Below are 12311 nucleotides of genomic sequence, written 5' to 3'. Positions count from 1 at the left end.
TAAAACCTCCAGTTCCTCTAATGACCACTTGAGGCTGGGTGCAAAAAAGAGGGTCAAATCCCGTAGATTCCCATGTTAAACACACAGTAATGCATCATGTTCTATAAAATCCTGGTTGTAGTGTGTCTGTCCTGATGACTATGTATTTCTAAAAAAAAAAAATGCTTTTAATGAAAAATACCTAAACATCAAAGTATGTTTAATAATGTAGGTGTGTTTTAGCAAAAATGCAGGTGACCTCTTAAATCTCCCGCATAACTCATGATGGCCAAGACGGTCAGTCAAAGAAAAATTATTGGTTAATAGAATATATCAGAGAAACAGATTTACTTGCTAATGTTAGGCATATAATTTGGACACATAAGGCTTCAGGAAGGGGTGATTTAGTTTGACTGAGAAGTGTGCCAACACATTTTAGTGTTCATTGTCTGCTCCTCTGCTCCTCTCTGCTGTGTTTGAGCTGCTTTTCAGAACATTTTCAATTTAATTATATAAATAATAATGTGGCTGTCTGTGTAGTACATCCAGTTTTGTGCTTTTTGTGAAAAGCTTGTACTTTATTAGTCTGTTTAGCACTGAATAGCAGGTATGTATGTCAGGTATGTACAGTGCAAAAGTATTCGGCCCCCTTGAACTTTTCCACATTTTGTCACATTACAGCCACAAACATGAATCAATTTTATTGGAATTCCACGTGAAAGACCAATACAAAGTGGTGTACACGTGAGAAGTGGAACGAAAATCATACATGATTCCAAACATTTTTTACAAATAAATAACTGCAAAGTGGGGTGTGCGTAATTATTCAGCCCCCTGAGTCAATACTTTGTAGAACCACCTTTTGCTGCAGTTACAGCTGCCAGTCTTTTAGGGTATGTCTCTACCAGCTTTGCACATCTACAGACTGAAATCCTTGCCCATTCTTCTTTGCAAAACAGCTCCAGCTCAGTCAGATTAGTTGGACAGCGTTTGTGAACAGCAGTTTTCAGATCTTGCCACAGATTCTGGATTGGATTTAGATCTGGACTTTGACTGGGCCATTCTAACACATGGATATGTTTTGTTTTAAACCATTCCATTGTTGCTCTGGCTTTATGTTTAGGGTCGTTGTCCTGCTGGAAGGTGAACCTCCCCCCAGTCTCAAGTCTTTTGCAGACTCCAAGAGGTTTTCTTCCAAGATTGCCCTGTATTTGGCTCCATCCATCTTCCCATCAACTCTGACCAGCTTCCCTGTCCCTGCTGAAGAGAAGCACCCCCAGAGCATGATGCTGCCACCACCATATTTGACAGTGGGGATGGTGTGTTCAGAGTGATGTGCAGTGTTAGTTTTCTGCCACACACAGCGTTTTGCATTTTGGCCAAAAAGTTCCATTTTGGTCTCATCTGACCAGAGCACCTTCTTCCACATGTTTGCTGTGTCCCCCACATGGCTTGTGGCAAACTGCAAACGGGACTTCTTATGGTTTTCTGTTAACAATGGCTTTCTTCTTGCCACTCTTCCATAAAGGCCAACTTTGTGCAGTGCACGACTAATAGTTGTCCTATGGACAGATTCCCCCACCTGAGCTGTAGATCTCTGCAGCTCGTCCAGAGTCACCATGGGCCTCTTGGCTGCATTTCTGATCAGTGCTCTCCTTGTTCGGCCTGTGAGTTTAGGTGGACGGCCTTGTCTTGATAGGTTTACAGTTGTGCCATACTCCTTTCATTTCTGAATGATCGCTTAACCAGTGCTCCGTGGGATATTCAAGGCTTGGGAAATCTTTTTGTAGCCTAAGCCTGCTTTAAATTTCTCAATAACTTTGTCCCTGACCTGTCTGGTGTCTAAATCCTATCGAGAATCTGTGGCAAGATCTGAAAACTGCTGTTCACAAACGCTGTCCATCTAATCTGACTGAGCTGGAGCTGTTTTGCAAAGAAGAATGGGCAAGAATTTCAGTCTCTAGATGTGCAAAGCTGGTAGAGACATACCCTAAAAGACTGGCAGCTGTAATTGCAGCAAAGGGTGGCTGTAGCTCAGGTGGCAGAGCAGGTCAGCCACTAACCCGAAGGTCAGTGGTTCAATCCCAGGCTGCTCCAAGCTGCATGCCAAATATCCTTGGGCAAGATACTAACCCCGTGTTTGCCTACTGGTGGTGGTCAGAGGGCCCGGTGACGCCAGTGTCCGGCAGCCTCGCCTCTGTCAGTGCGCCCCAGGGCAGCTGTGGCTACAATGTAGCTTGCCATCACCAGTGTGTGAATGACTGAATGTAGTGTAAAGCGCTTTGGGGTCCTGAGTAAAGCGCTATACAAATGCAGGCCATTTACCATTTTACAAAGTATTGACTCAGGGGGCTGAATAATTACGCACACCCCACTTTCCAGTTATTTATTTGTAAAAAATGTTTGGAATCATGTATGATTTTCGTTCCACTTCTCACGTGTACACCACTTTGTATTGGTCTTTCACGTGGAATTCCAATAAAATTGATTCATGTTTGTGGCTGTAATGTGACAAAATATGGGAAAGTTCAAGGGGGCCGAATACTTTTGCAAGCCACTGTATATATGTACATTGTAACCATAGAAACATATGAATAAAGTCTATTTTTTCTTTGACATTTGATAAAATGTTGCTTCAAAAAATCAAAAAATGCCATACAATTTTATTGTATCGTATAGCACTAAATGAAAACAACAGTTGCATCAAGGTGCTTTATGTTGTAAGGTAAATGTCCTACAATAAGAAAACCAGAGAACACCCCAACGATCAGACAACCCCTTGGCGACAGTGGAAAGGAAAAACTCCCTTTCAACAGGAAGCTCCCAGCAGACTAGGCCGATTGTGGCGTAACATTCTACTTTAAAATACCCTAGGAACCAAAAATACAGATTCCTCCCAGCGTTACTCGAATCGAGAGTAATGCCATTCAGAGTAAGCATCTAGCTAGATACCACATTTCTAAGATTTTTAGGGCCAAGTTCAATAACTTTAGTTTAATCTTAATTTAAAAGCAGGAAATTAAAGATCACCCAAGTTCTTCATGTCTTTAAGGCTTCCTGCATGAAGGCAAGCAAAATCTGTAGTTAAAAAGCAGTGTGTGACATCACGTTGGTGACGTACGGGATATCAAATAATGGTTAAGACTGAACTTAAAAACTAAGTGGAGTCAGAAACTCATATGCAGCATGATATGTAACTCTGGAGAAGAGGCCAATATGAGAACTATATAAAGATGAAAATAAAAACAAGCCAAAAAAGTCACAGTTTATGTTCAGTCAAACAACTTGTTTCTTTAAAAACAACAGGGAAAATGGAGAAGACAGAAATGCTGCAGAGAGAACAATAGCAGAGCTGTCAGAACAGGACTGCAGGATCACTGTCCTCTGTCAGAGTCCTCGGGCGCTAAATAACGAAAAAGCAAAGATGCCCGCCTGCTCAGTGCCTCTGAAACACAGCGACCGAGAGGGGAGACGGAGGAGAAGATGGAGTGATTGCAGATGGGAAAACTGTGAAGCAAACAAAGAACTGCAGAAGAAACTGTCAGATTCTTTCTCTGAGTGTCAGCTCCTCCCTGACCAGTGAAGCTGAATGATCCAGTAACAACGGTTTACTGAAGACAAAATCCAAAAGAAGAAAAATCCAGTAGCATTTATACCGCTAAAGCCTTACCTTCACACAATTTATGGAAGACTGTAGTCACACATTAAAATATGACCAGGTGAGAGGCACAAGTAGGAATTTATGTGTGAAAGGTAATGCTCAGGTGCCTCAAACCATCATTTTTGTAAAGTTCAGGCTGAACTTTGGTTGAAATTTCTATAGAAGTTTAACAGAATATTAATCTACTTCCTAAGCACACATCTCCCTGATGGGTTTAATTGCTAGTTGAGCAGCTGAGCTATCAACTAGATCCCCTGTACCCAAGCATTTAGTTAGGGTGTGCTGGGAACTTCTGTCAGACACTCCAGTCCACAAGATGTCCAATTGCTTCCTCCAGCACAGCTTCAGTTGTATTCATGAGGGAGGTTAGGGACTTTGAGTTGAATAATGAGTCCTATAAAGGGTTGGTTAGCCTGTGAGACACCAGAGGCTCCGGAGGCAGAGTGTTTTAGGCATGTCCTAGTACAACGTGGCCCTAGAGCAGACCCAGGACTCGCTGGAGAGATTGTGTATCTCAGTTGGTTTGGGAAAGCCCCGGTTAATTTGGAAGAGATGGCTGAAACTCGAACCTGGATAAACAGCAGGTTGGATGTTTACATGTACCTCCTAGTTTCTCTGTTTTAAAAAGTTCACGACCAGAATGCAATTTCAATGTATTTTTTTATAGATGGGGCTTCTGAATTCCCTGAGATCCCTGATCTCATCAGTGATCACCCCAGCAATTTTTAAGCAATATCAATGAGAGCAAACTTTGTTAGTTTGCAATCAGTCATCAAGGATATCATATCGCAGTCTGTTCACTGCGTATCTACAGTATAGTATTTGTCCAGTGTTATAAGATAGATACTTCACTCTGTCCAGTCTGCGGTTTTCATCAGCTGATCCTCCGACCCCTCCTGCTGATCAATACTGCCCCATCTGACCACTTCTATTCCTGGCCACATCCCTGCAGAGTCAGCCCCCTTCCCCCCCTGCCCTTTTCCGCTTGCCTCGCTGGGACCAGGCTGGCACAGCGGTGCAGGTTGCCAAGTCCAACTCATTTAAAGAGAGACACTCAGCGACAACACGTACAGGATATGGTCAAAGTGATGTTTGTGTGCGGTTACCACATGCAGCCGTTATAGCTCACCACATAATTCAACATGAATATTATATTCACATATTAACAGCTGACAAGCACTCTGCGGCAGATCAAGGACATTTATGATTTATTTACAAGGTTCCCAGAGTAAAAAACTGAGTGACCCAAAAATGTAATGAGAACAGTGCATAAAAAGAGCCACGCTGACCCATATCCAATTTAAATATGGGGCAAGTACATAAAAAGATACAGTTAATATGACAGTGTCTTTTTGGCAGAGAGTAAAACAGCTTTGCTTTTAAAAATTACTACACACACACACACACACACACACACACACACACTGATGGACTTTTAAGGTGTCTTCTGTACTTGCTGTGTTTTATCTCTGACATCCTTCTCTGCATCATTTGCAACCTGGCACAAGAGAAAGAAAGACAAAGAGCAAACCATTTAACCAATGACACGTAATACAAAATCTATTTCACTGAGTCAACAGTATTAAAGACCAAAAAAAGAACAGTCTTAAAAAACGTTTAAGTCAGCGTAACTGATGGTCACATTAAAATGAAAGTCATTTAGCATTCAGTAGTTGCTGTCGCCTCAGACTGCTAAAAAAACACTTGAGCTTTTGTCTATTAAGCATTTCAGAATCACTCCTAGAAGTTGCACTGGAAATTAACCTCAAACTTCAAAGCACTCACAGTAAGTGGGATGTGAGAGATATTCATTATGTGTCTTACTCAGCTTGAAGACTGCATAACATTGTTCTTTTACGCTGCAGAAGAGTAGAGATTTTGATCACATGTTGGTTGCTCCTACAGCTCTGGCTTTAAATATTAGTAGTAAAATGTGACATGCAGAAAATATTAGCACTTTAACAGGCATGAATCGATTTATCAACCTAACATTGACAGTTGAGATTCACCTTTTTGAACATTTTACAGTGGCTGGTGTTAGTTTGTGGTTCTCGCATCTGCAATTCACTTTCATAATTTTTTTCATGAGTCAGTGATTTGGATGTGTGACTGAATACTTTTGGCAATGTAGTGAATGTTATCTAATTATTCATATGGAAAGGTTCTTCTTCTTTGGCACCAAGTGTGAACAATAAAAACAAAGAAACGAGCTAACATCATTGAAACAAACTGTTACTGTAAACAGTATCTGCCCTGAAATTCTTAATTGGTGCATCCCTGGACTGTAAGCTAGTAGATGATAATAATATGATGATATTAACATATGCAAACAGAAGCGCTCTGGTGTCTTCAGAAAATGTCAACTGTTGACATGATTGTTTTTAATTAAGTTGTAGAGTGCTCATACTGAGACGCCCAGCTGTGTGAACAGTTTGATTTATGAATCATCCACTCGAACAGTCATCACTTTTTTAAAAGCTTCTCTATTTTACCTTTATTAGACGGGCACGTAAACAGGAAGACAGGAAACAGGGAGATGGACGATTGTTTTTAGCTTCTAGAGTGAACCTGCATAGCTGTCTTCCTCTACTCCTCAATGCCACCATTGTCTTACAATAAACTTATAATTGCAGAGATACATTTGGAGTGATTTGGGTTTTCTTTTTTTTCCTTTACATTTAGTCAAGACTTGGACTGAAGGTGGACCAACAAAGACAAAAAAAATCTAAAACTGAAGTAAAGTCCAACAAACAATGGAAAGAAAAGTGAAAAACACAAACTGGTAAACTGGTATCAGAACCAGAATCAGCTTTATTGACCAAATCTGTGTATACACGTCACAGTCTGGCTGCAAAACTGACTGTGTGGAGTGAGGAGGTGGACCCATGAGCAACACGCAAAGAGACAAACTTGAGCGTGACAAAAACGAGCCATTTATTAAGGCTGGCAAAAAAAAGTACAAAACAAAAGGCAAAGATGAAACTAAACAATAACCTAAACTGGGTGAACTAAGATTAAAACATGAAAAAAACTTGAATGTGGGACTTGGCATGGATACATGGAAAAACCCGGAAACATGACGTGAAGTTAGCAGACGACCTAACGACACATGACTGCAAACACACAGACTAAATGCACACATGAGGTGATCAGGAGAAGTGGAAACACATGGGGAAACAGCTGATATGAATGAACATAACGACATCACAGGGGGAGAGTAAAACTAAACACATTGAACACAGGAACACAAGACCTCTTCAAAATAAAACAGGAAACATAATGAGACGCAGACATGACAACAAGAACCTGACAACACAAGACACGCAGACATGAAACAAATGAAGGGCAAGGGAGACTTAACACAGGGGTTGAAGAAACAAGGCGAATCTAATAAACAAAGAACTACAACGGCAACCTAGGCCTGGTAGAAAAGAACTTAGAAAACCTTAGAAAAGAACTTAAACATCAAAATAAACTAAAACTCAAAACGCTGGGTCAAAAGACCCAGGATTGTGACAACACATACAAGGAACTGGACTCTATTTCCAGAATCAGAATCAGACAGACTTTATTTATCCCCAAGGGGCAATTAAGAGATGAAGTAGAAGGCACCGGAGACTCATGGGAGGGAAAACAGATGATCTGACGAAGTGAAAGTCAAGTCCACACACACACACACACACACACACACACACACACACACACACACACACACACACACACACACACACACACACACACAGATATATATATTTATACATAAAGAGCTGACTATAAAATGGGACACAGATGGTAACAATCAAACAGCTAAAATAAATGATTGTGGAGCAAACAGAGAGGAACAAAATTAGGAAGTAAAACCAAAACAAGTGAGAAAAGCCTTAAAGCAGGGGTCCCCAACTCCAGGCCTCAAGGGCTGGTGTCCTGCAGGTTTTAGATCTCACCCTGGGTCAACACACCTGGATCAAACGATTAGTTCATTACCAGGTCTCTGAAGAACTGCAAGACATGTTGAGGAGGTAATTTAGCCATTTGAGTGTCTGTGATGTGTGTCTGTGATGTGTTGGATCACAGACACATCTAAAAACTGCAGGACACCGGCCCTCGAGGCCTGGAGTTGGGGACCCCTGCCTTAAAGTAAAACAGGAAGCAACAGGAAGACAAAGGCTCTCATGAAAAGCATCAGTAAACCTTATGACAGAGAGAGTAATACAGAAGGCATGGGAAGAAAATAACAGAACAACTTCAAACTAAACCCGTATAGAAACCATACTAACCATAACTTAGCTATGTCACAACGAGAATTTTCAACCAAAGTAATGTCCCGCTGATCAATACGGACCCCATTCACTTCCCGGGAAAGTATCCTGATGGTGGAGAAGTGATTTTACTTAAAGGGCAGTTTTCTGCCAGGGGGATTCATCATATATTACTGCTCACATTATAGCATCCTACCACAGCTCTGTGCTGCAGCAGCAAAAACTGGAACCTAACAACGAGGCCCATTAGCAGCCTGTGTCATTATTTTTCCCCCTCACTGCAGAGGCCTAGCTTGCAACTCGAGTCCAGTTAGTTTGGGCCCTATAGCAACACTACACAAAGCAATTTGCTCCCAATGGCCACCCAGGATATTTCCAGTGCATTACAGAGTCAATCAGTATCAGCAAGTTAACTGGAAGGAGAGCAACACAGAGACAAAAGCGAGAGCCAGATGGAGAAGGAGATGGAGAACTGTCATCGCGTTACAGGTGACTACCGTGCTGGTCAAGGTGCTGAATGGGTAATAAAAGGGCATCGTAATGGAGTGGTAATGGCAATGTGGTCATTACACGAGGCTGAACCAGGGTCTCAGTTGGAGGAAAGAAGATGAGCCCACGCTGTGTCTGCATCAGTGAGCGACGGCCCCCACTGGAAGTGATGTTAATATACTACCGGATATATTAGCTATTAGATATGGACACATTATGTCATGGCTGGTAATTATGGAGAGGTATTATTAGTTCTGTTGGTGGTCATATTGCTTCCTGGAAAATTACCTCTGTAGGTGGAGCTCTGTTAAATTAACATAGCACCCTTGAGTCTGTCCTGGGAGAATAGCACAACATCAAATATAAGAGATTATTTTTCTCTCTTATTTTAAATTGTAGCTTTATAGACAAAAATATTCCAGTTCAACTGGTCTGTCACAGCTGAGCCATTTTTAGCCTGCTTTATTAATCAAATGTTTTATAACTTAACCTGTTTAGCTGATATTCATCTACTTATGTCTACTGATTATGGACTAGGGTGGGCTAGATCATTCTTACTGTATGTGAATGTTAATTGTGATGTGGTGACACATTAAACACACTGACATTAAACTGCACCATCCCCTCTCCCTCTGAGCTGCTAAGTGGACAGGGTTAACACCTCTTCTAGCAGAAGCCTTTAATTTACTTTATTACTGGCACTTTTTCCATGCAATCCTACTTTCAGTGGCAGGATTACATGATATTTCCAGTGTAGTGCAACTTGTCCATAATTTCTGTCAGTAACAAAGATAGCGTACCTATCAAGAGATACCACACGGAAGGCAGATGGGCAACAAATACAAGCTGCCAGATATTAGATATACCCATGACAGTATGCCGTTATTTCTGTATTATGAGTTTTAGGTACCTGTGGATCCCTCTGGGATAGCTTTGTGTGTAATGAGCTGCAGGTGAGCTTCTCTAATTGGCTGACTGAATAACTGTGTTAATGAATATATTCATAGTTTTCCATCTTGTGACCATCACAAAGCCCTGTAGACGAGCAAAAATGGGTAACAGTTTCAAGCCAAAACTCCAAAATTGTACAGTCCATTTTTTATGTTTCAAATTATAAGTTGTAGAGATTAGGAAATTATTTTGCTGGTACTATTCATGTTGCATTAGTTATCATTTCATCGACACATTTCTTGAAGCTGTTGATGTTGCATTAAAGTTTGTATTTCAGGTGTTGTCATACCCACATGATAATCTTTCATTGCAGGTGCAACTGTATTTATGTTATACACATTGCATGCATCCTTACAATACACCACATATAACTCTGAAACAGAATAGAGACCTGTGTGTGTATGTGAAGCTGACTAGGAGAAGGTTAACTGAGGACAACACACATCGGGGGCCTGCTCATACACACACTCTATCTAGACTTGTTTTGTTCAGAAGTTGATACGTGACTTGTCCGGCGTAGAAGACTGTTGAGCAATAATGGGAAACATCTGGTGTGGGGTCTTCAGGGTCCAATGTGCTGGAACGTTCTCAGATTACAAGAATTGATACTTGCATTTCCAGGAAATCTAAGTGTTTTGACGCCTGTTCTCCGTCATCAACTGTTATATATACCACTCCTCATTTATTGTTCGGGGAAGACTGATGCTGTTTTGGTGATCGTGCTCGGCTTCCCACATATATATATGTGTTTAATAAAATCACTATTTTGACATCTACTGGGACCTCCAGTCGTTTGTCTCTTCCTCAAATACGAACCATGACAAAGTATATAGATTATTATTCAAAAGAAAACAAGCACAACCCAAATTTTTTTCAGCCAGTAAAATAATTTCTGCTAGTACCTTTCATATTATCATATAGTAAATCCCTCCATTTACAATGTTTTATTCTGGATGAGTCAATAAAAGCTGACTTTTGTGTTGTAATTTCAAGGTGTCTGACATATAATCGATTACTCTTTCTCCTTTTATACACAGCAGCATATTCAGGATTCACTCCCCCCCCAAACACACACACAGACACACAGTTGCAGATCCATATAAGGACTTAAACATCATGATCATATAATTTGGGGGAAATTAATAAGATTTTGGTATGAATAGAAATCAGTCTCTCTGTGCCATCAGTCATCTTTATTTCCTCACTAATGCCTTGCTTCTTGCTTCCTGACAATTTTTCATATGCTATAGTTTGGTTTTCCTAAACAATAATAAGCATCAGTGAACAAGACTGAAACTGAGCCAGCTGTCAAAGCCGACAGGGAAACATTGGTCCATTGGAACCCAGGTTCACTGAATTGGAGACACGACTCCACCTGGTTACAGAAACCTGGTTACAGCAGGATGATAATGTTAGTTTAAAAGAATAAACAGTTTTATTTGTTGTTATCTATCATGTGCCTGGTCTCACTCACAGTTTCTGTCAGACTTTTTAATCAGATTTGGTGCTTAGCTCAGATAAAATAATCATTGTGGGTGATTTTAACATCCATGTAGATACTGAACATGACAGCCTCTGCATGGCATTTAATTTAATAATTATTAGATTCAATTAGTTTATTTTAAAATGTAAAAGAACCCACCCACTACTTTAATCACACTCTAGATCTTCTTCTGACATACTGTTAAACTGAACATTTAACAATATTCCCCCAAAACACTCTTTTGTCTGATCATTTCCAAAAAACACATCACTGCAGAATTCATTTCATCACTCTACATGTCTTTCTGAAAGTGCTGTAACTAAGTTTAAGGATATATTTCTGCCACTAATATATTCTTCAATGCAATGTCCCAAAACAGTGCAGAGCAGCTACCTAAACTCTACTTTTACATCTTCGCTGCATACGACTCTGGATACTGTGGCTCCTCTGAAAAACAAAGCCTCACATCAGAATACTTGACTTCCTGGTATAACTCAACTGCGTTGTGATTTGGCGCTGTATAAATAAAATTGAACTGAATAGCACCAAATTACATCAACAGTCATCTCACGGCACTTTATATTGTAGGGTAAAGATCTACAATAATTGAGATAACATTTCAGAACCCCTTATGAGCAAGCACCTGGTGACAGTAGGAAGGAGAAACTTCCTTCTAACAGGACAGAAACTGTAGCAGACTAGAGTCAGGGAGACGTAGCCGTATGACACGACTGGTTTGGCATTAGGAAATTGCGTCAATAATATTTTAAAGAGGTTAACACAAATAGTTATGAGAATATAAAATTGTTTGTTCTATAATTATTTTACTACTATTATTTTACATCTGTGCCACATTCTATAATCTTGAATGACCCACCACAGCTAACCTTAAGTGCTCTGGAGACGACGGGTTTGGTGCATTATGGCCACTGTGCTTGAACACCTTTCTAGCAGCTGTGAAACAGTATCTAGTAGAAAGTCATCCAATTTAACAGTAGTGATTATCTATGCTGACAGGCCACTGTTAGTCTGTCATGTACTGGTGTGTGGTGAATGGAAGGAGAGGACCCAAATGCAGGACTGCTGAAAAAGTGCCCGACTTTATTGACTAAACTGAGAGGCTAAACATAAATGACTGAATGACGGGAAACACGAGAGTTGACGACAACGAGACAAGGAACTGAGAGAAACTGAGTGCTTAAATAACTGGATAATGAAGAGGACTGGAAACAACTGAATCTAATTAATGGAACAGAGGAAGTAAAATTAAACATAATGCACACTGACAAGAGACTAACACAATAAAACAGGAAGCAGGTATGCGGTCACTAAACAATGGCAAAAGGTCCAAAACTGAAAACACTGGGTGAACGACCCAGGAAGCCTGACACAGACAAATATAACTTAAGCTTCCTAACCTAAATACTGACAGCTTAGTAAAGTTTGTTTTAAATATTGTAGAAAACAGCACAAGATTTGAGACAAAGAT

At 40.4% G+C, this 12311-nt stretch overlaps 1 protein-coding gene across 1 annotated transcript in view; it reads right to left on the bottom strand.

Moving 5' to 3' along the window:
• Nucleotides 1–4874: 4874 nt before the first annotated feature.
• The window catches only part of LOC134628767 (endonuclease V-like), a 71392-nt gene continuing 63955 nt past the window's right edge, over nt 4875–12311 (bottom strand). The window contains exon 9 of the mRNA XM_063475525.2: nt 4875–5138. The gene's annotated coding sequence lies outside the window, so the exon portion shown is untranslated. The remainder of the gene's footprint in view (nt 5139–12311) is intronic.

Source organism: Pelmatolapia mariae, linkage group LG6 (assembly GCF_036321145.2).
Source record: "Pelmatolapia mariae isolate MD_Pm_ZW linkage group LG6, Pm_UMD_F_2, whole genome shotgun sequence".
In the NCBI taxonomy this organism is placed as follows: Eukaryota; Metazoa; Chordata; class Actinopteri; order Cichliformes; family Cichlidae; genus Pelmatolapia; species Pelmatolapia mariae.
This window is presented reverse-complemented; position numbering and strand designations above follow the sequence as displayed.